We start from the raw sequence: 24,840 nt of genomic DNA on the forward strand, positions 1-24,840 counted from the left end.
GGTATACATATGGTATGTGTAAAGAGCTATAGTTTCTTCTCTCATTTCAGAGTTAGAATGTCCACTAGAGATCACATTCGTCCTGGACAGCTCAGAGAGTGTGAAGAGCTTTCTGTTTGTTCGAGAGAAAGAATTCGTGCACTCCTTCAGCAGGCAGGTGGTGCAGATGCAGGTATCTGACTGGCATCTGAAGACTCGTTTGGCGCTCATCTACTACAGCAATTTAGTGCATATCAGCCAACACTTCAAAAACTGGCAGGACCTTGATGTCTTCCTGAGCAGACTGAAAGATGTCATGTACATCGGTCAGGGGACATATACAACATATGCCATATCCAACGCCACTCAGCTCTTCATCAACGAGACCAAGGAGCAGAGTGTTCGGGTGGCCCTGCTCATGACCGACGGCAGCGACCATCCGCAGAATCCTGACATCATGAGGGCGGTCGCCAAGGCCAAAGGCCACAACATTAAGATCTTCACAATAAGCTTATCAAACCTGGCAAAGAACAACGTGAACAGTGCCAAACTGCGGGACATAGCGAGCAGCCCAGCCCATCAGTACTCCCACAGCCTCACTGACCCCAAACTGGAAGAACGGCTCCTGCAGCAGCTCGTGAGACATTCAGTTCATCTGTCAGCTTCGCTAGATATAGCAAGATCAGACATCATAATCCCCCATATTATAAATGCAAATAAACGATTGATTAAAAAATGGAGGCGAAAGATGCATACAAATAGCACAATTAAATTAACCAATAAACAAAAACAATAGTGAATTGAGATACTGCAGGTATCAGCACTTCTATATATAGTAGGAGTATATATAGAATACTACCAGGTAATGCTAACTAGCTAACTAGTATGTGATCTGCATGCAGCCATCTTTGCTCGTGGTCACTCAGTTCTGGGTTCAGTGCACTGCAGTGTTCACTGTGCATTTAAAACCATGTAAATTAAAACCTATATTAAACAGAACAGTTTCAGATAATTCTTAATTCTAAATTATGAATAGCCATGTTTGAAGATGATGTAAAATGCTGATAAACACACACCTGTGACTTGGGTCAATAAGAAATAACCTAGCAACCACCCAGAATACATCAGCAACCAATATTCTAATGCATATGTGGGGTGCAACATGTTAATAACCGCTCAAAAAATCTTGGCACGCCACTTACACTCTTCTGTTTCGACACGACATTTCACAGAGCTTTAGTTGTAAATGGACTCCAGCTGAAATGCTACCCATTCATTTAGCTGTGATGCAAAAAAAAAAAAAAAAAAAAACCTGCAGTAAAACATGTTGTCTGGTGTGTCTTGCCTTATGTCCAGTAGTTCATCTCTGGTGAAACTCATAGGAAAAGAATGACTAAAAAAAGAATTGGAGAGATCCATATCGAGGCTGCCATTCGCAGCGCCATCTTGATCTATTATATATATTAAGCTATTATATAGGCAGAAAGGGTCTGCCGGTTGTGAAATGCCAAGCACTGTCTGTGATCACACAATATGGGTCTCTTAGAAATGCATAATAAAGCTTCCCAGGTCATGCACAGAATTTGGCAATAAATTGGACTTGTTTTGGCATTGTCATAGATTTGTGTCCTAATTCTTTTGTAACTGGTGGCTTGCGATGCCAAGCATGATGTGCAGCCTCAGACATCAGTTATAAAACACTTACATTCTGCATTGTGTAGCTTTGTGAAGTTGTTAGACACGGAACAGTAGACATCAGTTTCGCTGGATCTTTTAGTCCTTATACAAAACACAAACAAGCAGACTCTTTAGAGAGAATTGCCCTTGTTCTCTCTCCCATAAGATTACAATACAAAAAGGAGCATGAACCAGAGTAAAGAGAAATCACAGTAAACAAGGAAATAGTACAACAGAGAAAACATACCTGATACAAAACACAAACAAGCAGTTTCTTTAGAATGAATTGTCCTTGTTCTCCATAAAATAAATATGTACACTGATCACCATGTGCTCTAAATTCCACATATTAAGGCAAAAGACAAAATATAACTCAAATAGGGTAAAATGACAAAAATAATCACACAGGTAAGTAAAATTACATTATACACATGAATTGGAGTGAAAATAGAGATATAAAAGCAATAATTACAATAAAGATTAAATAAGATTATCAGGAAGTCAAAAGAAACCTACCTCTTCCATGCAGTTACAATGCAAAAGGGAAGAGGAGGAGACAGAACAGGAAGTTATGTTGACTCGTGACATCACAACAATTAAAGGGAAAGCACCCATTTTGATCAGGCAGCCACATCAGGTGTATAAATGAACAATTTTGTGTGAATTCTACTAAACAGTACATATATTTTAACAGTATAATTTTTATACCTGTTACACTTATTTCTCTTTTAATTTTTTTTTTTCTTTTTTTCAGGAAATAATCATAAAGAATGAAGTAAGTACTGAACTATCGTGAAGAGTGGCTCTCAAAGGACACTTGGCATTAAGCTACAAAACCACACAAATTTAATAATTCTCAGATAATGAATTAATAACTCAAATTAATTAAATTAATAATTAATAATAAATTATACAACTACAGTACTATAAGTATATCCAACCTTATGCGGATACAGTAGATTTATGTAAAGCAAAATATACTATATAGCAAATCTCAGCTGCTTGATTGTTTATACTGACGCAAAAATGTAAATTATATAATCATACAGCTCTCTATATAAAGATGGATAAATATTATATCCAACTTTATCTGCATGCATGCAGTAAACTCAAGGCACTCACTTAAAGTGATATATAGCAATATAGCAAATCTCAACTGCCTGATTTATTTTTTTTTTTATTTTTTTTTTTTGTCTCAAAATGTAAATATATTATTGCCCAGCTCTTTATATAAATACAGGGGTTGGACAATGAAACTGAAACCACAATAATTTATTAGTATGGTGTAGAGCCTCCTTTTGCGGCCAATACAGCATCAGTTCATCTTGAGAATGACAGATACAAGTCCTTCACAGTGGCCAGAGGGATTTTTTGACTCGTTTTCTGAAACGTTTTCTGACTCGCTCCTCCAAAATACCCCAAAGTGGCTTAAAAATGTTTATATGACAGTGCAAGCCATGGGAAATGTTCAACTTCACTTTCATGTTCATTGAAGCATTCTGTCACAAGTCTTGCTGTGTGCATTGGTGCATTATTATGCTGATACACGGCACTCCATTCAGGGTACAACGTTTGAACCATTAGGTGCTCATGGTCATCCAGAATTGTTCGGTAGTCCTTGGCAGTGACAAGCACAGTAGGGAATGTCATGACATTGCAGCCCAAACCATCACTGATCCACCGCCGTGCTTCACTCTGGGCAGCAACAGTCAGGTGTTCAGCTTCTTTGGAGCTTCTCCACACCGTAACTGCCATAGATGTGGGAAAGACAGTGAAGGTGGACTCATCAAAGAACAATACATGTTTCACATTGTCCACTGCCCAAGATTTGCACTGTTGGCAGCAATGAAACCAACATTTAGCACTGGCACAAGTGACCAAAGGTTTGGCTATAGCAGCGCGGCCATGAATATTGACTCTGTGAAGCTCCAGATGAACAGTTTTAGTGGAAACAGGAGAGTCAAGGTGTACATTTAATTCTGCAGTGAGTTGGGCAGCTGTGGTTTTAATGCGGGTTAGTTCCTGGACATCCCTTTTGGACAGCTTCCTCTTTCGTCCACAGTTACTTCTGTTGGATATGGTGCTTTCCTACGTGGTGGTATGCCGATATTACGCTAGTACCACAAAGACTTGCTGTTCTGATCACAGATGAGCCAGCGAGATGCGCACCAACAATCTGTCCTCTCTTGAACTCTGATTTATCCCCCATTATGTTGTGTGGATTGCAATATTTTATGTACAGCTCTGCTAATTGAATCTTCACACTCTGCTCTCACTGATGGAATGTAGAATCAATGAAGATTGGCCACCAGGATGCGCAAATATAGGCGTGACACCTCCAACACTATATTGGCCAGTGATTCAGTTTCATTGTCCAACACCTGTATAAGTGTGTCCAACTTTATCCACATACAGTACATACCCATATACAAGCAAACAAGCCACAATTCTCAACTGCTTGAGCAAAATGTATACTATATTATTGTCCAGCTCTAATCTGCTTAATGTGAAAATATGGCATGAAAATATTAAGGTATTATAAACATTAACATCATGATTTGCAACAATGTGTACTGTGAAAAGCGCTATACAAATACATTTGACCTGATTTAATTAAGCAAAGCATATCACACCAAAAATGATAACTCTTGAACAATGCTGATTGCAAACTACCTGATGGTTGTATTTCTCTTGCCAGTGCCCACAACCACCGGTGTGTTTGTGTGAGAAAGGTGAACAGGGTCCTCCAGGAGCTCCTGTGAGTATCGCTGAGAAGGAATTGAGGCCATTTTCCCTCACTGGTGTCATTTATGAGGAAAACTCTGTTTTGTTTAGGGTAAAAAAGGAGATCAAGGTTATGATGGAATGCCTGGTCCAAAAGGCTCAAGGGTGAGAGTGAAAATAATTACCATATTTGTTTAAAGGAATTATGATGATTAGATCTGTAGTTTATTGTTGTTGTCTCCTTGGTCTGACTATGGCTATGACTATTTTACAGGGGGAAACAGGAGCACCTGGTTTTCCAGGAATCAATGGTCCAGGGGTACATCACATCTTCATATGGTCAGTTTATACATTTTGCCTTACTACTGACTCTCTGACCAACACGGTTCTTGTTCCTGTTCCCTCATCCACAGGGAAGACCTGGGATCAAAGGGGATAAGGTGAAACATCCAAGTTTTATCTTTTGCATATGCATTTGGGTTATTGCAATTAATTTGTTAACATTTCAATATATTGTCTTAACAAGCCGCAAGACTATATTAAGATTGGATATCTCTCTCTCTCTCTCTCTCTCTCTCTACATAATATATATATATATATATATATATATATATATGCAAGAAAAAGTATGTGAACCACCAAAATTTTAACAAAATAAGAGAGATCATACAAAATGCATGTTATTTTTTATTTAGTACTGTCCTGAGTAAGATATTTTACATAAAAGATGTTTACATATAATCCATAAGACAAATAAAAGCTGAATTTATTAAAATGATCCAGTTCAAAAGTTTGTGAACCATTGATTCTTAATACTGTGTGTGGTTACCTGGATGATCTACGGCTGTTTTTTTGTTGTGTGATGGTTGTTCATGAGTCCCTTGTTTATTCTGAGCAGTTAAACTGAGCTCTGTTCTTCAGAAAAAATCTCCAGGTCCCAAATATTCTTCAGTTTTCCACCATCTTTTGCATATTTGAACCCTTTACAACAGTGACTGAATGATTTTGAGATCCATCTTTTCACATGGAGGACAACTGAGGGACTCAAACACATCTATTAAAAATGGTTCAAACATTCACTGATGCTTCAGAAGGAAACACGATGCATTAAGAGCCAGGGGGTGAAAACCTTTGAACAGGATGAAGAGGTCCAAATTTTTCTTATTTCGCTTGAATATAATTTTTTTTCATTTAGTACTGCCCTTTGGAAGCAACAGAAGATACTTGCATGTTTCCTGGAAGACAAATTAAATACAATTTACCTTGATCTTCAAATTCCAAATCTTTTCACCCCCCATCTATTAATGCATCGTGTTTCCTTCTGAAGCATCAGTGAATGTTTGAACCTTTTTTAATAGTTGTGTTTGAGTCCCTCAGTTGTCCTCAGTGTGAAAAGATGGATCTCAAAATCATTCAGTCACTGCTGGAAAGGGTTCAAATATGCAAAAAAATGCTGGAAAACTGAAGAATCTGCAAGACTTGGAGATTTTTTCTGGAGAACAGAGCTCAGTTTAACTGCTCAGAGCAAACAAGGGACTCGTGAACAACCATCACAAAACAAAAAAACAGCCGTAGATCATCCAGGTAACCACACACAGTATTAAGAATCAATGGTTCACATACTTATGAATGGGGTTATTTTAATAAATTCAGCTATTTTTTTTTTGTCTTATGGATTATATGTAAACATCTTTTATGTAAAATATCTTACTCAGGACAGTACTGAATAAAAAATAACATGCATTTTGTATTATCTCCCTTATTTTGTTAAAATTATTAACATTTTCACAGATTCTGCAAGTGGTTCACATACTTTTTCTTGCAACTGTATATACACACAACGCTTTCTGGTTCTCGAATCTGATTGGCTGAAAGATCTTTCTAGCCATGCGATATTCTTCCAGTATCGCACGGTAACCGTTTCACCGTTTGAATCTCTCCGCTGTCAGCATTCTCACAGCGAGTGTCATATTTTTATAGATACTGTTATTTTGAAACGTAACGTTGTTTTGTGATTTATATGTAAATGTAGTGCCTATTTGAAAATTTGTTTAGGTGTTTTCGGAGATGTGAGCTCCAGGCCGACAGTGACCGTTCAACGCTCATCTACCTGCAGAGAACAGCTCCATCTCGGCCAGTCCTTCGGGAATTTGCCACTGGCTCTTATGTAGATAGTGTTTAAACATGAGGTACAGTTGGTTTGGGGTAAATCAAACGGACAATCTTTGGTCTTATTAATTTATTACTTGTTCCAGAGCTAATAGATTTGGCTTAATGGCTATATTAAGTTTCATAACTTTATATTTACGTTGAAATTAAATCCTGTACCAACTAGAGTGCTGCTTTTGTACGTTTGACTGAACTGTTTGTTTGTGTTTATTTCCTATTTTACTTCTTATACTGTTATAATGGCTATTGTTGTTCATTTAAATATTATTGTTCAATAAATAATATTTTATATAAATAAAATCATATTGAAATGGACTGAAACAAGGAAGTTGTTTTTACTTTAAACAACATCTTACGAGACGCAACTGACAAATGCATTGACTAGCGCTGTTATGGGAGTGATGACAGCCTGATGTTAAAAGGACAAAGACAAAGATCGCGTTCATCAGTGGACATTTAAACTGATTTTGTGATTATGAATATAAGATGAAGTGACCTGAAGAATATCAGCTAGATGCAGGTAATACACTCGCTCAGATGATCTCTCTCTCATAATACTCTATGTATTACAATGAGTTTCAATGAAGCGACTCAGCGTTCCTTCGTTACTAGCTCTAAAGTGACGTTTTAGAATTAGTAACAGAGGCTTGGGCTCAACTGTTAAACTGTCAACTTGAGATTTGAATCCGTGGCGGAAGGAAGTAGTTCCTCACAAAAGAGGGTTTTTAAAGACAATCCGTTGTTGTTTCTTATTTATTTACACACTTGTGCCGTCTAACTTTTGTATAAAGGCAATATCAAACTCATAGCCATGAGATATGGCTGTATATCAGCACGCTGTGATTACCTGCGGCCTCGTGCCTACGGCCGAATCACAGCCGTGCTGATATATGAGCAATATCATACAAGTAGCCGTGCGATATGGCTGTATATCAGCACGGTTGTGATTCGGCCGTAGATAATCACAGCGTGCTGATATACAGCCATATTGAATGGCTATGAATGTGAAATTGCGTTTATACAACAGTTCGATGGCATGAGTGTGTAAATAAATAAGAAATAACAACAAAGTGTCTTTAAAATCCTCTTTTGTGCAGAACTACTTCCTTCCGCCATGGATTCAAATCTCAAGTTGACAGTTTGACCAAGCCTCCGTTACTAATTCTAAAATGGTCACTTTAGAATTAGTAACAAAGGAATGTTGAGTCCTTCCATTGAAACTCACTGTATTTTGTACAGTATTATTGAGAGAGAGAGAGATCGCCTGAGCAAGCATTACCTGTGTCTGATATAACATTCATTCTTCAGGTCGATTAACATATTATATCCATTATAAAAATCCATCTAAATGTCAGCTGAGGAAAGCGATCTTTGTATTTTTCCCTGTTTACAGTTAAGGGAGTTTTCCATAACAGCACTAAAACAACATTCTTTGTTGACTAAAGTCCCTTTCAATTTTAAAGTCTCTTGCAACTGACTCATTGAATGAGTCTCATTCACTCGTAAAGATTTGCCGCCATCTAATGGCTTATTAATGTAACTTTCACTCAATCCATGTTACACACTAATGGAAAATACAACATATTATTTATATAAAACATAATATTTATTGAAATACAATATTTAAATTAACAACAATAGCGATTATAAATGACAACAAGAAATAAACACAGGTGTACAATTCAGTCAAACATACAAAAGCAGTGCTCTACAGGATGTAAGTTAAATATAGCCTTAATATTAAATTAATAAATTTAACATCGCCAAATTCGATTTGCTCAGGAACAAGTAACAGATTAATAAGACCAAAGATTTACCGTTTAATGTACCCGAAATTAATTATATCTCATGTTTAACCACTATAAGAGCCAGCGGCAAATCCCCAAAGCACTGGCCAAGATGAAGCTGTTCTCGGCGGGTACACGAGCACTGAACGGCCGCTGACGGCCTGGAGCTTGCATCTCTCTCCGAAAATGTCTAAACAAATTGTAAAATGGCCGCTATGATTACATTTAAGGTCTAAACAACTACATTCTCACCTAAAAAAACTCTTAAAACTACAGTTCGTGCTACAACAAGTGTAGTATTTGTAAAAAATACAGTGAATTTGCTTGGCCGCCATGACAGTCGCTTCAAGCAGAGTGATACAAACGGTATATATATATATATATATATATATATATATATATACATACACACAAGCAAAATCAATAGTATGCAAATTAATATTAACGAAAAGCCAATGTTAGAATGCACTCTTAAAAATAAAGGTTCTTCATTGGCTTTGATAGTTTAATGAAGAACCTTTAACATCCATGGAACCCTTTCCATTAAAAGGTTCTTTAAAGTGGAAAAAGGTTCCTTTAGATTATTAAGATTTTATATATATTTTATATTAGTTCTTCCTTTATGAACTATTCACTGAAAGGTTATTTGGGGAAGCCTTCTTCTATGGCATCACTGTGAAAACTTCCTTTTTGAACCTATATTTTAAGAGTGTACTTGTGGCTTGACTGGACAGAGTAACTACTTAGAACACCTAGCAACCACATAGCAACCACCCAGCATCATTAATACTACTGTCACTGTTCTCACACATTCTATTCCTCAATACAATAACTGAAGTCTTGAGTCATGTTTTAGGGGGATAAAGGTAATTGTGGACGACCAGGGCAAAACGGACATAAGGTAAGTCTTCTCTACTGTTCAATTTACTATTGTTCTGGAATTTTTCACATATGATTGATTAAATTTTATGTTTCATTTCACAGGGCACTGAAGGGCCTCCAGGGCTGAGGGGCCCCAGAGGAGAGCAGGCATAGTATACCTCTTTACATGACATATTATATGCCACAATTCATGTTTCAGCTGAATTCATGATGCATAACATTAACTGTATTTGTATTCTTTATTACTTGATAATGATAATTATTTAATAACTGATTATTTATTTTGATTCTGTGAATCAAATTACATTTATTAATCTTATTATATTTTCACACACACACAAAAAGCTCAAGAAAACAAGAAAAGAAAACACCTTTGCGAAAATGTTTGGAAAAAATACATTCTTAAAAATTCCTCCAATTATTTTATTAATTAATACATGTATACATGGAACTATTATGTATAAATACACATCATCAATAGTTGGCCACTTTTACTCATCTTAGCCTGCAGAATGTTATTTTTGAAACAAATGATAATTATGTATTTTATCCATACATACAACTATATTACTATGAACACATAAAAAAAAATAACATTTATATAGCAGTACTATAATGCTATTTTTGAAAAATATAAAATAAATAAAAATATAAAATGAGATAGACAGATAAATAATAATATTAATAAACTTAATTTTCTCAATGCACTTTACACAATAAAAAAAAAGAAAAAAAGACATAAAAATACAAAGAGTACAAAAAAAGAACAAACTGGAATACAAAATCGAATAGATAGATAGATAGATAGATAGATAGATACGTCCTCACGCTGTAGAAGAGTGCAGAAGATAAAGAGAAGGACGAAGACGTTGTGAAGGGCTAGTGAAAGGGGAAGGCAGACCAACAGAGGACGACGACCAGTGAGGGGTAGAAGGAGGTAGCATCCATGGTGGAGAAGGTAGGAGGGGCCAGGTGGATGTGACCCAGAGCTCTGCTATGCCGATAGCCCAAGGTGGAGTTGACGGCAGTAGGAGCCATGATGTTGATGAACACTGGGGGACGACCGATGGCGACGGAGCCTTGGGAGATGGAGCCCACCACGCAGATGAAAGTCTGAGGCAGTGATGGTACGCCGATAACCTGGGCGGCCACGACGGAGCCGCAGCGATGACCCCCTGAGGCGGAAGTGGAGATCCGGAGAGCAGAGGGCGAGCTGGTGTGACCGAGGACAGAGGTGGAGCCTAAGGAAGCTTGCCAAAGCCGAAGGGGTGGAGGGCCAGAGAGCAACAGACAGTCCGCAAGTCTGCAGCTGAGGCTTAGCGAAGTCCAACCCAGGTGGAGCCAACGGTTCAAGGAAGGACAGCAAAGTCAGGGTCGACGCTGAAGTCGAGGGAGGAAGGAGCGTCAGCGCAGGAGCCAGGTCAACAGGTCAAGGTGGGACAGAGCGAAGCGAGGCTGGAGGCGGAGCCACGGGCTCATATCGCCCAGGAGGAGTAGGCTCCCAGCAGGTCCATGGGTGACCTCGCCACTAAGAGGAGGATGTGGTGAAACGGCGGGACTGATGGGAGATGATGATGACTGGGTGGCAGGCTTGGCGGAGGTCTGAAAAAGGAGAGTGGCACAAAATCCGACAAAAAATAGAGCCTTCCTGATAGCAGTGAATAGAGGTGGTGGGAGAGGGAGGCTGGGTGGGGATAACAGGTCTGGCGAAGAAGATTCAGATTCAGATGAGTTTCAGGGATACAGGGAATTGGACTCACCACACTCAACTAAACTGTTCAACAGGTCCAGCCAGCGCTCGCTCTCAGTGGCAGGAGGATGGACGGTGTCGCCTGCTCACACCCCTGGTCAGACTCTCCGTGGGGCTTCGGCTCCGGGGCGATGTTGTGCTTCGCCTTCACATCCTCATGCATAGGCTCACTCATCACGGCAGGCGGAAGCTTCCAGTCTGTGGGGGGCTCAGGCATTATCAATCGGGGTGGTGGCAGGCTGGGCTCTAGGTCTGGCCGGGTTCTGGATCGGGGCCGTACGCTCTCCAGACACCTCATGACAGCCTCCCTCCAACTCAGTCCGGTGGTGTCTGGAAGGTGGATGTGATTGTGGAAGTTTGCCCCGATCCAGAACAGGGTCTTAAGGGTTTCGTCATCCAGAAGGCAGTTGCTGGCCAAAAAATAAAAATTCTTTATAAAAGAAAAATAATCAGGGCTCTCCTAAGCCAGAATGATAAACTTAGCCCTATCAACCATCCGATCATCTCACACTTGTGACTGTCGTAACAGTGATCGGACAGGGAACCAACTTGTAAAGCAAACACAAATGAGGATAATTAATAGAACACAGCTGAAACATAGGAACTAATAATGACGGTAACCAAGGAGACAGACTAGTGGCGGGAAACTAAACAAAGGAACATGTGACAAATGAAAACAAACTGAAAGTCCATGAAAACTAAAAATAAATTGAACTGAACGTGATAGATAGATAAATAGATAGATAGATAGATAGATAGATAGATATGGCTGATTAATTGTTAAAAAAATTTAAATATTAAAAAATGAATTCATGAGAATGCAAGACTAATTTTATTATATTTCTTCATTATTTTACCAGGGTCTGAAAGGGCCTCCGGGGGACCAGGGGCATGAGGGTCAAGCAGGACCAAAAGTATGATCATATCTTCCATTTCTTTGGCAGTGAAACGTCTGTAACTCTTCTTTCCATGTTTAAATGCAGATTTTACCTCTCACGTTTGGTCAGGAAGTTTTAATAAAGAGTGCCTTCAAAATCTGTCAAATATATAATAGCACGTTCAAATGCAAAAAAACCCTGAACTGCCAGACACAAGGGGTGCCTTTATGCTCTGTAAATGTCATTTGGAACATACATGAGAAAATGCGTTGGGGGATCAAAATGTGTATTAAACCCTTTCACCATACCTCACGCTAATAGTAGGATGTTGTTAATACTACAACAAAAGTTGCAATGTGACATGTATCAAAGATGACTGAGGTTTACGGCATTTAGAAGCAAATATATCAGCTTTAAATTTATGTGAACTTTAAATTTATGTGGAGATGATGTCCAAATGAATCGCTGACCTCCGGGTTGTTCCTAGGGTGATCGAGGGCCAGTTGGTGCATCTGGCCCTCCGGGAGATATTGGAATTGGATTCCCTGGTCCAAAGGTAAACTTTTCAGCTGGTTGTTCTCAACGGGACTTCTCTCAGTTCATATTTAAAAAAAAAAAAATGTTTAAAGCAGTGAAAACATATACTACCGTTCAAAAGTGCAGGGTCAGTAAAATGTTTTTTAAAGATTTTTTTCTTTTATTCAGCAAGGACACATTAAAATGATCAAAAGAAACAGTAAAGACATTTATAATGTTACAAAGGATTTCTATTTCAAGTAAATGCTGTTCTTCTGAACTTTCTTTTCTTTAAAGAATCCTGAAAATAAATGCATCACAGTTTCCACAAAAAAAAATTTTAAGCAGCACAACTGTTTTCAACATTGATAATAATCAGAAATGTTTCTTGAGCATCAAATCAGCATGTTAGAATGATTTCTGAAGGATCATGTGACACTGAAGACTGGAGTAATGATGCTGAAAATTCAGCTTTGAATAAATTACATTTTAAGATATATTCAAATTAAAAACAGTTATTTTAAATTGTAATAATATTTCACAATATTATTGTTTTTACTGTATTTTTGATCAAATAAATGCCGCCTTGATGAGCAGAAGAGATCGTTAAAAATGTTTTTTAAAAATCTTACTGACCCCAAACTTTTGAACGGTAGTGTAAACATTTACTGACATTACTGTTAGTTCTACACAGTAATGCTGAAAAGCATTTTATTGCTCAGATGTTGCTCTTTCATAGCTCACTTATATTTCATTCAAGTATCAACACTTAATTTTAGACTTTAAGTTTTGGATGGTTCTTCTAAAATTAGAGGAGAAATAAAAATGGAAACAAATGAGGTGATTTTTATAATAAAGTAAGATTTAGACTTTAAAGAGAAATGTTTGAGTTTAATTTAAGATCTCTTACATTTGACTGAAGACTTCAGTGTCTTGGCACAGATTTGAGGAGACCTTGTAAGATTACTGGTGTCAATGTTTTCAAAGGAAAATTAAAGTAATTTGCTTTCGATTTAATCTCATTGCTGCTGAAACAGAAATGACTGAGATTTATAAAAGTGATTTCATTTGTGGTTTTTCTTTTCTATTGCTCTTGGATGCTGTGATCTGTAGGCTTTAATCAATAGCCAAAATAAGTTACAATGAGGTACTTTCTTGTTCCAGAGGTTTTAGTATGTTGATGTTCTTGTCCATCACAATGTAAACGCCTACATGCGGTGTATTTTATTTCATTTTAAAGTTATTTGAGATGTGATTGTTTTAGGGTGACAAAGGAAACCCAGGAAGACCAGGTCTTCGAGGTGAGGTTGGCATAGGTCAGCCAGGTCTACCTGTAAGTATAAACAGCCTGAATCAGAATGAATGAATGAGCTTTATTCGCCAAGTGTGCGCAAACACACAATGAATTTGTTGTGGTTTTTTAGGAGCTCTGGGTACATACATACATATTGTAGCTCTTTTCACAACACAGGCACAGGTCGGTTCCTTGAAACAGGCATTTAATTCCTAGGCTCGTCTTGTTTACGCTGTAAGAACTGTATTCATAAATGAGCATAGTACAAACACATCAACAGATTATACAATACATAGTCTTAGAGGAAAAGAGATACGAAATGATGCTTTCAATACATTAAACAAGCTAAACAAATATCTCATTGGCTGCTTGTTATGAAAAAAGATCCTTGATCCTAGTTTTTCTTTCTTTTCTTTTTTTTTCTTTTTTTGAATTTCACTTATTAATTAACAAAAATAAACAAAATCAAATATAAATATATATGCACACACATATACATATATACATTTACTTACATATATACACACATATACATACATGCATACATACAAAAGAAGGAAAAATAAATAAATAAATAAAATATTCCACCAGCCCTGAGCCTAATATCCCATGTAAAGACAGTAAAATGCTATCAAATTTACACTAAACCGAAACAGTAAAAGATTATCTTCTAAAGCCCAGGGTAGAAGTCTCAGCCCATCATGCCTCTCTTAATGCAATTACTTGTTCATCAACCCAAAATACAATTGAACTTTAGAGTACACAAATAAAAATCTAAAAATTAGTGGTTATTCAAATATAAACCTTCCCTTAAATATTATCTCTTTTAAGTTGGTTGGCAAATGCTCTATAACTGGCCTCCACAACTGCTCAAACACAGCAGCATCTCTCCTAACCACTGCAGTTAGTCTTTCCATAGGCAAAATTCTGAAGATCTCTCGATACCAGAGTGAAAGTGATGGGGGTCGAGAATGAATCCACTCAATTAAAATGCATTTTCTAGCAAAACTTCTAGCTAAACACATTGAAAACAGTAGTTCGTCATTTCCGCTAAAGTGACGCATTCTCACGCCTTATGTTTTAAAGAGCCACAAATGAATTTACATCACATTACATCACATTTACATTTTTAAATTGTACCTCAAATAGATGAATACATGATTATAAATTAATTATAAACCAAATGCACAGAACATCTACATCAGCACTTACACATATATACATAAATATTAGGGATGGTAAGATTCACAGATTCGCATCGGTGCATCGGCAGAAAAGTTAACGATGCGATGCAATTTAAAAAGTGTGCATCGGATACAAGTTGGCATTTAAGCACATCTTCTTGTCATGTCTTGTTTTGGTATCATGTTCATGTTCCATGGTTTATTTTCAAGTTTATTTTTCCATTGCTATGTTTGCTATTGTTTGCCATGTGCTCCCTGTTATCATGTGTTCCTTTGTCCCCATGTGATCTTGTCATGTGATTCCCGTGTTCTCATGTGTTATGTCTTCATTGGTTCATTGGTTGAGTGTGCACAAGTGTCTCTTGTCTAGTGATTAGTCCTTGTGCATTTTAGCCCTCATGTTTGCCTTGTTCTTTGTCAAGTATTGTCCGTGTAACCACTGTTGGTGAGTTCTGTGTTTTAGTTTTGTACCAAGTCAAGTCAAGCCAAGTGAAGTCTTTTTTTGTTTTGTATTTTGTTTATGTTTGTTGTAAATAAAACTGCACTTCTTTAAGCTTGCCTCCAGTGGACTAACTAACTTACAGAATACTTGACCAAAACAATGAACCCAGCAGTTTGCCTCTTGCAGCTTCGACAAAGTAATCATACCATTGAAGAGTATGTTGAGGACTTTTGTGGACTTTGTTTCCAGGCAGGCTTTAATGATGCTGCCCCTAAAAGGCATTTTTCTCAATAAACTTAATGAGTTTTTGAGTTATCTAATGCCTGACAGTAACAGCTCAGAAACCCTTGAGGAATATATTGACTTGGACCTTATGTTGAGCGGCTCATCATCAAGGAGGCCGACTGTCATGTCGGGATTTATTCACGCCACGCCTGAGCCTCTTCATGTTATGCCTGCCAAGCCAGAGTTTCTTCACGTCATGCCTACTAAGCCAGAGCCCGTTCACGTCATGCCAGCCAGGTCAGTGCCTGTTCACATCATGTCTAGCAAGCCAGAGTTTCTTTACGTCATGGCCACCAAGCCAGAGTCTCTTCACATCATGCCTGCCCATCCAGAGACTGTTCACGTCATGCCTGCCCAGCCAGAGACTGTTCACGTCATGCCTGCCCAGCCAGAGACTGTTCACGTCATGCCTGCCCAGCCAGAGACTCTTCATGTCATGCCTGCCCAGCCAGAGTCTCTTCACGTTACACTTGCCAAGTCTGAATCTCTTCACTTCACGCCTGCCAAGCCTGAGCTTCTTCACGTCTCAGCCACCACACCAGAGCCTCTTGCCAAGACGGCCACCATGCCAGAGTCTCCAGATTGTGCAGCACTGACCATTATGGCCACGGCTGTCATGTGTGTTTGGGCCACGCATGCATCCTCTCCAGCCCCTGACCAGAGTCCAGTGATGGCTCCAGTCCCTGACCAGCGACCAGAGATGGCTCCAGCCCCTGACCAGCATCCAGAGATGGCTTCAGCCCCTGACCAGCATCCAGAGATGGCTCCAGCCCCTGACCAGCATCCAGAGATTGCTCCAGCCCCTGACCAGCATCCAGAGATGGCTCCAGCTGCCAGGTCCACTTATGTTCCATAGACCTGGTCCGCATCTGCTCCATGACTCAGGCCTGCCATTGACATGCCGTGGTCCAGGTCCTGTCCCCCTGCACGGGCCTGGCCCTACATCCCTCCCCCAAGACCGCCTCCGCTCCACCACACTCTGGGACTATGTCATATTTTGGTTTATGTTGAGCGTCTGGAGCCGCCCTTAGAGGGGGGGATTCTGTCATGTCTTGTTTTGGTGTCATGTTCATGTTCCATGGTTTATTTTCAAGTTTATGTTTCCATTGCTATTGTTTGCCATGTGCTCCCTGTTATCATGTGTTCCTTTGTCCCCACGTGATCATGTCATGTGATTCCCTTGTTTTCATGTGTTATGTTTTCATTGGTTCATTGGTTGAGTGTGCACAAGTGTCTCGTCTAGTGATTAGTCCTTGTGCGTTTAAGCCCTCATGTTTGCCTTGTTCTTTGTCAAGTATTGTCCGTGTAACCAGTGTTGGTGAGTTCCATGTTTTAGTTTTGTACCAAGTCCAGTCAAGCCAAGTCTTTCTTTGTTTTGTAATTTGTTTATGTTTGTTGTAAATAAAACTGCACTTGGGTTCTTCAAGCTTGCCTCCAGTAGACTAACTTGCACTTTTTTAACTTCTTTGAATGGCTCCATTCAACCAGGTTTCTGTGAATGTCCAGTAAAAAGTCTGAATGTTCAAAAGTCGGCAAAAAGTGGTTTGGTGTGCTGTTTCTGACGTCTAGGAGTTTGTTCCTAAAAAGCTAATCGGAAAAAAAGTTACTTAAAACAGGACAAACAAACAAAAATAGAAAAAGTACTGCAGAGCTCAAAACCGAGGCAGCCATTTTTTACTGTTGCTGTTTTAGCGTCTTGTATGACTTTAAAACATGCATCTAAAGATAATGAGATAATGATACATGCATCAATGAAGGGTCCTCCAGGTTTACCAGGATCACAGGGGAACCCAGGAGCTCCAGGCGAGGGACTTCCTGGTCAAAAGGTGAGCAGATACAGCTGCTGTTCCTTTTTTTTTTTTTTAGGTCTTTCCCTTTTCAATGGGCTCTTTGTCCTTTTCTGATAGAAAACTTATGAAATTTACTCTCATTGTTCCAAACCCATCATTTTTTCTTCTGTGAAAAACAAATGGAGATGTTTAGCAGAATGTCCTGTCCTGCTCTTTTTGATACAGTGAAAGTGAATAAAGATAGTTATGTCAATAAAATATACACTCTTAAAAAAAGTAAAGGTTCCAAATAAAGGTTCATTTTCACATGAAACCATAGAAGAACCATTTTGGGTTCCTCATAGAACCTTTCAGAGAACAGTTATTAAAAGAACCATTTTCCTTAGCGTGGAAGGGTGCAGGGGGAAAGATTCCATGGATGTTAAAGGTTCTTCATGGAAACTTAGACTCCAATAAAGAACCTTTATTTTTAAGAGTGCACATTGAAAATCATCTAAAATCAATGCACAAATTTCTGTTATTCTTTCCCTTTAATGGTTGTGTGGACATTGAAATATCACTTTTTAAGTGAAATATCACTTTTTAATCTGTTTTGTGTTTGTGTCTTAGGGTGACCGTGGCTATGTCGGCCCTACTGGTGGACGTGGACCCCCAGGTTATGGAGTCAAAGGTGAAAAGGTATGTTGCAGTTGTGTGAGATTTTAGTTGGCCATATGAATGGCCGTTTTGCATTAAATTTAACCCCTGTATCAATCCTTTTAGGGCAACGTGGGACCTCCTGGAATGCCTGGCAGGGGAATTCAAGGAGAGAAAGTATTTTATGTTATTTTTCTGGTTTAGCATTTTTATACAAATATTTCTGTACTAGTGTTGCTAGTTAAGGCAAGCTTCATGTTCTCAATACATGCTCATAGTGTTAGTGATTTAAACAAATCCCTAACCCTAAGTAATAAACACTGTTTGTGCTATATTCATATACAATATGATTCCTCAAATCATGCAGCTTGTTGAGGAGTGTGCTATTACTTTTTGAAACAATTGGAAACATTCAATTGTTGCCTTCATCTTAATATCTAAAGGGGAATCAGGGACCAGCTGGTCCTCCTGGTCAGAGAGGGAATCCTGGGATAGGACTCATGGGTCCAAAGGTAAGACTGCACTTCTGTATAATATTTTTTTTTTTAAGAAATTGATAGTTTTATTCAACAAGGATGCATTAAATTGATCAAAAGTGAGAGTAAAGACATTTACATTGTTACAAAAATTTTATTTCAAATAAATGCTGTTCTTTTGAGTCTTAAAAGAATCCTAAAAAAAAAAAATGTAAAAGATTTTTACAAAAATATGAAGCAACATCATGTTTTCAACATTGATTATAATTTTGACTCTAAAGACTGGAGTAATGATGCTGGCAACGCTATAACACCTCCGCTTTGGCGTGTCTGTAGCGAGTGTGTTTAATCTATGTTTTTTTCAAAGCACGCACATCAGAGATGCACACGATTACATTTGGAAATAGGCAAGCTTTGTTTCCAAATGTCCCAAGTAAGGATATCCTGTCAATTTTGTAAACTTTTATAAACCCAGCCAGTATAATCACAATGAAAGCATCCAAACGGCAATATTTACCATATATATAACAACTGCAAAACCTCCACTGTGTAAACACTATGATTTACGCACTAAATCAGCATAAACTCCAACACGTCTGCATATTTTTAAATGCTCAAAACAGACGTCACCACCTGAACCTCACAGAGATTGGCTGCCGCCTGCGTTTTCCACTTGCCATTTGCATGAAGTCGAGAACTGCCCAACCTTTTTGACGCTCTCAGCCGCTCTCAAAGCTTTCTCCGGTCCGCTGTCAATCTCACAATGCACAGCGCGAGCGTGAAGCTCAACTTCCATAGGAATGAATTGAAAACACTCGCTCTGCTCCGCCCACTCCGCGCCAGTGGACATCTACCGTTAGAGTGTGTGTACGCTTAAATCCACGCCAGCGCTCATATATATAAAAATGGTCTTTGACGTGGAAAAGTGCTGGGTCTGAGCAGACGTACACACTTTCCTGGTCAAATTACTGCAGGTTTTTGGAAATCTAAGCTATTCTTGCAGCTCGCCAAGGATTTGGACGATGACTGGTGATCTTTTATAAGTAAATGACATTAATTAGGTGTCGTTTACAACGCGGAGAACTGAAACCATTCAGCTGCGTGCAAGTTCAAGATCGTTTGTGATTTACAGATTTCACATCTGAAAGAGAGTCGTAATCTCGTTTTCTGTGTGTACGTTCATTCTATGAATCACACGTACGCACATCTGAGAAATGATTGTAAGATCAAATTTAGGATGGTTTCTGTGCAACATTTTATAAATGAGGCCCACTGTGTTTTCTTTTTGTTTGCTTTCAGGGAGAACAGGGTCTCCCTGGAGATCCAGGGGCCACTGGAGAAAGAGGAATTGGAGAACCAGGACCCAAAGTAGGTTGTTGTTTCAATTAAACTTTTATGATAGGACCTGAAAGAACAGAATAAAGTATCAAATAATGAAATCATTAAATCATAATTTAAATCATCAAAGGGTGAACCTGGATTCCAAGGTTTACCAGGTGAACAAGGTGAACCAGGAGAAGATGGAGCCATGGGACCAAAGGTGCTCTTAACAGCATGTTAGTGATGTATAACTTTGCATCCAAAACATTCATTTGACATATCTTATAATATACTGCATGATATCTTGTTTATTTTAGGGTGATATTGGCCTACCAGGGCCAAAAGGACAAGACGGACCTCCTGGAAGAGGCCTACCAGGAGAGAAGGTGTCACACCTACTAAAATTATTATATTAAAAATGATATAGAACAGTATGTATTAACCCTCTGGTGTTGTTCAGTCATTTTAGACCAAAAAATAAAGTGTTTTGAAATTTTAAAAATCGACTTTTGCGGCAATGGCTATGTGACCACAAAATAAATAAATAAATTAGTGGACTTGATTCGAAAAAGCTAAATGATCTTAAAAAAAAAATAGTCACACTCGTTTTGTTCGCTGTCAAAAATGACCGCCATAGGAAATGAATGGAAAATAGGCAAAAATACAAAAATACAGAGAATTTGTGCCCTGTCCAAATACCCACACTTGCGGTCTTTGCACTTGACCACTTGTCTACTTACATGACGTATTTCCTGTATTTGGCTCAAGTGTTCAAGTGGGAATGAAGACTGCAAGTGTGTGTAGAACTTTTGATTACCCGATGGGACACACTTGCAAAAAATGCAAGCGTTTACAGAGTTTTATTTATTTATTTTTTTAATTATTATTTTCAATACTTTGCATTTTAAAATACACTTCTAAATGTCTGTTCAGTGGTCGCTATGTAACTAACAGTTTTTGTTTTCGTTCCTTGAACCAGTTCAGAGCCCTGATTTCAGGTGTTCGGTCACTTGACCATGAACAACACAAGTGTGACTCCCAAATGAACAGTACCAGAGGGTTAAATGGGATGTACCTTCCTTCAATAGGGGGATATGGGGGAGAGGGGCTCCAGAGGCCGACCAGGAGCAATGGGACCAGTTGGGCCAATAGGGCCAAAGGTGAAAACAACTCATTCATTCATATTAACAAACACAAAATACTATTTCAAGAAAAGCCCCAATGTCTCTGTCACTGCTGCTAACAGTTTCTTTCATTTAAAATAGGGAAAACCAGGGAATGATGGACTACCAGGTCTTCCTGGGCCTCCAGGAAGAGGCATACCAGGAGCTAAAGTACGTTAAAGAAATGTTCCTGGTTCAACACAAGCTTTATCAGTAAAATAAAATTACATAAAAAGCAAAAATTATGGTCATAGTAAGACACTTCCAATGGATGGTGAATGTGATTTCACCAAGTAGAACATGTTCCTGGATCAACATCTTTGATAGGTTTACAGTTTATGTCAAGTTTAGGCTTACAGCCAGGGTTAGAGGCTTCTATATCATTCTTATTCACCAATCATTTCCCTCTGATTTTAGGAATAATTTATGGGTAGGGTTAGGTTTAGGGGTAGTACTGTTTTTGGACATGAATGTTGCTCCAGGATCAACAAAAGATGTTGAATCAGGAACATGGCAAAAACACTGTGACCTACAAAAGACGGACACATGGTCAGGCAGTAAACATTAAAACACCTAGATAATTGTTCAACCCCAGAAAGATCGACTTAATAATAAACAATTGCAATTACTGAATAATTCATGAAAATAAACAAAGTTTCTTTTCACATTTCTGCTTTTAAACCTACTGGAACCATTCAAAGTTCTTGCTTAAAAAAAAGAGAATAAAGATTAATTGATACATTTTTAATGTAGCTTAATTTTTTTGGAGCCACTGTATGTGTATGTGTACCCACATCAGGAGATCTCATACCATGTTCATCTTGCTGTAGGGAGATCCAGGGTCAATTGGTCCACCAGGACCTGCTGGAGAACCAGGGATAGGCATTGCAGGGCCGAAGGTAAGAGTGACGTCCCAGCAGAAAGCTACACTGTGCTTTTGTGATTGAGATAATCCATTTTGTCTTTCTTTAGGGTGAAATGGGGTTACAAGGACCCATTGGACCACCAGGGCTGAAGGGAGAAGGCTATCCCGGCCTACCTGTAAATATTAACATTACAAAGAACATTGTTCATGCTAATAATAGTTACATTTGTATAGTCTGTATTTAATCTAATATGCCAAATGGAATTATAACAGACTAGATATGTGTTGCTCATGTGATCTATAGGGGCCACCAGGTCTTCCAGGAGAGACTGGGCCAGAGGGTACTGGTTTACCTGGACCAAAGGTAATTTGACTGCATCCCTCCCATTTTCTTCAGAAAATGTAAAAATTTGAATCATTTAAAAAATATTATTCTCTTAGAGCGTTTGATTCATTGATATTTTCTGTCTCAGGGGGATCGAGGCCCTCCAGGTCCCCTAGGGCCTGCTGGAGCACCAGGTCTTGGGCAGATGGGCCCAAAGGTGGGAAATATATTTCAAACTACATATATTGCATGTAGAATACATATTAGTCTCACATAGCCAGACCTTCAGACTGACGGTAGAAGATCTAGATTCTATAGCAGTCCCAAGAGGACGTCTGACTGACATGTAAAGCAAAGCAACCAGTCACACTTTGCTTTGTTCAGCATAATGTTTAGGTGCATGAAAATGTAAATTTATATAAACCAGCATCCATTTCTTTCAAGAATATCATGCAAGTTTACTGCAATAATGGCACAACAATGGTGCTGTGAACTTCACACACTCTTGAAAATCTAACGTTTAGCTGAACCTGATAAGTGCTCATTGCTCATTTAAAAACATACTTTTTCGAACTACTCCTAGACTGTTGGTCCAATTTTCACCAAAATCGAATCGTATCATCTTCAGACCATGGCGGTAAAAACTTATGGATTTCTGTTGATAGACGTCACCGTATTCATATACCACATCAACAATGTAGAGGCTTGATGCCAAAATGACTCGAGGCTGTATCTCTGCAATGCTTTGACATATTGACACCAAACTTTGCGAGTGTCATTGTCACCTCACTCTGACCATACCTCATTAATTTGATCACAGTGCCACCTATTGGTCGAAAGTGAAAAACCAGTAAATCTTTATTATTGACTGTATTTGTGATTTTTCAGCTCTTTTGCCTAAAATGATCTTAATAGGTCTTTAATTGCTCACTGTTGCAGCTGGTCTGATGCTCACAGCCATGTTGGCTGGCTTGTTGTGCCTTGCCCCGTTATTGCTGCTTACAGCTATATTTACATTTGTTTTTGTAGATATGTTCAAATGAATTTCAAACTTTTCAACCCCCGTGAAAAAAAAAAAAAAGAAATTGCTTAAATAACTGCATTAAAAATGAAGGAATGTTTAAGGAATATGAATATACACTGCTCAAAAAAAATTAAAGGAACAGTTTTTAAATCAGAGAATAGCATCAAGTCAGTTAAACTCTATGGATATTGATTTGGTCAGGTAAGTAGCAGAGGCGCTTGTTAATCAGTTTCAGCTGCTTTTAATTAACAACAGGTTCACTAGTTCACAATGAGACGACCCCCAAAACAAGAATGGTGTATAGATATTATTATTATTATTATTATTATTATTATTATTATTTTACCTTTCAAAAGTAACATTTTAAACAATATCTCAATGAACACAAAAACAATTTCCAAAGTGTTGACAAGACTAAGTTTAATATAACATCTGTTTAACTTATAACATGAAAGTAAGGTTAATAATATAACTTAGATTACACATTTTTCAGTTTTAAATTAGGGTGATGCAAAAATGAGTACACCCCACAACAAAAACTACTACATCTAGTACTTTGTATGACCTCCATGATTTTTAATGACAGCACCAAGTCTTCTAGGCATGGAATGAACAAGTTGGCAACATTTTGCAACATCTATCTTTTTCCATTCTTCAAGAATTACCTCTTTTAGAGACTGGATGCTGGATGGAGAGTGATGCTCAACTTGTCTCTTCAGAATTCCCCATAGGTGTGCGATTGGGTTCCGATCAGGAGCCAATGAATCACTTTCACCCTGTTCTTCTTCAGAAATCCAACAGTGGCCTTAGATGTGTGTTTAGGATCATTGTCATGTTGGAAAAGTGCACGACGCCCAAGGGCACGGAGTGATGGTAGCATCTTCTCTTTCAGTATAGAGCAGTACATCTGTGAATTCATGATGCCATCAATGAAATGCAGCCCCACATAAGGACACTGCCACCACCATGTTTCACTGTAGGCACCATGCATTTTTCTTTGTATTCCTCACCTTTGCGACACCATACAGTTTTGAAGCCATCAGTTCCAAAAACATTTATCTTGGTCTCATCACTCCAGAGTATAGAGTCCCAGTAGTCTTCATCTTTGTCAGCATGGGCCCTGGCAAACCATAGGCGGGCTTTTTTGTGCCTGGGCTTTAGGAAAGGCTTCTTTAGTGGACGGCACCCATGCATGCCATTCCTCTGCAGTGTACGCCGTATTGTGTCACGGGAAATAGTCACCCCAGTTTGGCTTTCTACTTCTTTAGATAACTGCAGTGAACTTGCATGCCAATTTTCTTCCACCCTTCTCATCAGAAGACGCTCCTGTCAAGGTATTAGCTTCCGTGGACGACCTAGACGTCTCTGTGAGATGGTTGCAGTTCCATCTTTTTTAAATTTTTGTACCACTTTTGCTACAGTATTCTGACTAAGTAAAGCTTTGCTGATCTTCTTGTAGCCTTCACCTTTCTGGTGTAAAGAAATTTTCTTTCTCAGGTCTTATGACATTTCTCTTCCATGTGGTGCCATTGCTGACAGCATGAAATGGGAAAGGGTTTTAACACCCTTTTATAGTCAGCTGTCTGCTGGACACCTGTATAATGAATAATTAGACTCACCTGGGGTTGAATTCTTGTTAAATTAGACATTTGTAGTCTAAAATTTAGCTTTTCT

At 38.5% G+C, this 24,840-nt stretch overlaps 1 protein-coding gene, 1 long non-coding RNA gene and 1 pseudogene across 3 annotated transcripts in view; 1 reads left to right on the forward strand and 2 right to left on the reverse strand.

The window, feature by feature from the left end:
- The window catches only part of si:dkey-256h2.1 (uncharacterized protein LOC337520 homolog), a 64,761-nt gene that overhangs the window by 12,847 nt on the left and 27,074 nt on the right, over positions 1-24,840 (reverse strand). The gene's annotated exons all lie outside the window — the stretch shown is intronic.
- Positions 23-24,840, forward strand: part of LOC127497836 (collagen alpha-1(XXVIII) chain-like) — a 30,158-nt pseudogene continuing 5,340 nt past the window's right edge.
- On the reverse strand, positions 1,270-2,166 carry LOC127497837 (uncharacterized). The gene is made up of 2 exons (XR_007925664.1): positions 1,904-2,166; positions 1,270-1,758 (listed from the first exon to the last, which is right to left on the reverse strand). It is a non-coding gene; the product is annotated as an uncharacterized LOC127497837 (long non-coding RNA).

This window comes from Ctenopharyngodon idella, chromosome 16 (assembly GCF_019924925.1).
Source record: "Ctenopharyngodon idella isolate HZGC_01 chromosome 16, HZGC01, whole genome shotgun sequence".
In the NCBI taxonomy this organism is placed as follows: domain Eukaryota; kingdom Metazoa; phylum Chordata; class Actinopteri; order Cypriniformes; family Xenocyprididae; genus Ctenopharyngodon; species Ctenopharyngodon idella.